This window comes from Nyctereutes procyonoides, unplaced genomic scaffold (assembly GCF_905146905.1).
Source record: "Nyctereutes procyonoides isolate TBG_1078 unplaced genomic scaffold, NYPRO_anot_genome, whole genome shotgun sequence".
Lineage (NCBI taxonomy): Eukaryota > Metazoa > Chordata > Mammalia > Carnivora > Canidae > Nyctereutes > Nyctereutes procyonoides.
This window is the reverse complement of record NW_026575122.1, coordinates 31,375,922-31,377,806: the sequence shown is the minus strand read 5'-3', so window position 1 is coordinate 31,377,806 and position 1,885 is coordinate 31,375,922. Positions and strand designations below refer to the sequence as shown.

The 1,885-nt window shown below is 37.4% G+C and overlaps 1 non-coding gene across 1 annotated transcript; it reads right to left on the bottom strand.

Annotated features, from left to right (window-relative positions):
• Positions 1-817: 817 nt before the first annotated feature.
• TRNAK-CUU (transfer RNA lysine (anticodon CUU)) lies at positions 818-890 on the bottom strand. The gene has a single exon. It is a non-coding gene; the product is annotated as a tRNA-Lys (tRNA).
• Positions 891-1,885: the final 995 nt, after the last annotated feature.

Below are 1,885 nucleotides of genomic sequence, written 5' to 3'. Positions count from 1 at the left end.
GTACACCTGGAATGAGAAGAAAAACATGAAAAGGATAAGCTGACTACACAGGGTAGATGGTACATGAAAAACAAGTGAAATTTCCCAATTCCTACGTGCTTTCATTTTTACTATCAAAAAGCAGTAAACTGGAAAATATGGAGATTCATATTTCAGTTTAAGAGAGAATGAAAGCCCAAAATAGGTGAGCATATGATAAGAAAGCACATAACAATTGTATGAGCTCAAGTCTGGATGAATTAAATTCCAAGGGGGTAATAATGGCAAACACTGATTATCAGATTCAGAGTACTGCTCTAAATGCCTGATATATATATATATTCCCTAAATTAATCCTCACAAAACCCTAGGTCAGGGCTGTTGTCATTCTCAATTTTCAGATGGGAAAAAACTGAATCCCAGGAGGTTATATGGCTTGCCCATAGCAGAACTGGGATTTGAGCCCAGAGGGCCTGACTCTAGAGCCTTCCATCAGTATATGGTTCACAGACCAGCAGTATTGTTATTTACCTGGCTACATGTTAGAAACATGGAATTTCAGACCTATGAAATCAGAATCTGCATTTTAACAAGATCTCTGGGTCACTCTTCTACATATTGCAGTTTGAGAGGCATTTCTCAGAGCCTGTACACTGATACTCAACCATATATTTCATGTCCTCCATCACACTTAAGACCAAACCAGCAATGAATGAGAGTTTCTGTTACACATCCTTGTCAGCATTTGGTGCTATCAGGGTTCTGGATCATGACCATTCTAGTAGATGTGCAGTGGTATCTGTTTTACTTTGTTAATTTTTATTTTAAGTAGTCTCTGTGCCCAACATGGGGCTTGAACTCATGACCTTGAGATTAAGAGTTGCATGCTCTACCAACTGAGCTAGCCAGGCACCGCAGCATCTCACTGTTTTAATTTTCATTTCCCTTGTGACATATGATAGGGGGCATCTTTTCATATGTTTATTTGCCATCTGTATGTTTTTACAGGGGAGGTGTCCACTAAGGTCTTTCAGCCATTTTTTAAATTGGTTTGTTGATTTTATTGTTTTTAAGAATTTTTTGTGTATTCTGGATAATTTTCTTTTTATCAGATGTGTCATTTGCAAATATTCTTTGCTCAATCTGTGGCTTGTCTTCTCATTCTTTTGAATTAGATGTTTATTTTCACTTTTCACATGTGTTTGGGGGATATTTAGTCTTCAGCTCATTTCATAGATATTTTTAAGCATCTTTTATAGGGCAGTTACTGTGTATAAATTGGGAGATGAAAGGAAAAGAAAACACTTCCTCCCACTGAGGGCTTTAGAGTATAGTGTGGGAGATGGACATGTGAAGGAGCATCAGGACAGTGGGAGCAGGAAGCACAGGGGTCTATGACAGTACACAAATTGGTCCATTAACAGAGACTGGTAGGGAAATTTGTAGGATTTAACCTTAAGAAGGAGGCAGAAACATTCCTGGTAGCAGGTGCAAAGCAATATGAGAATAATGCAACAGGGGAATTTCAAGTTCAATATGGCTGGAGTACAATGACCAATGCAATGGAGAAATGGACAAGTCATATGTTACCTAACAGTAGTTAAATTTTATTTAATAATTATGTGCCAGACACTCTTCCAGGTTCTTGTCATATCTTTTATTGCCACAATACTTCATAAGTAGGCGCTATTCTTAATTATTCCCATTTTGCAGATGAAGAAACTGAAATATGGATAGTTATATTCTTAGCAAGTATTTGGCATAGGATATCAATCTGCTCTGGTGCTGGGACACACACTTCTGTTTTCCATGCCATAATGTCTCTCAGGGATGTTGTATCATAAGGAGTTTGATCCTGAATGTAATCAAGGAGTTAAGAATTTTAAAGCAAAAACATAATATGATC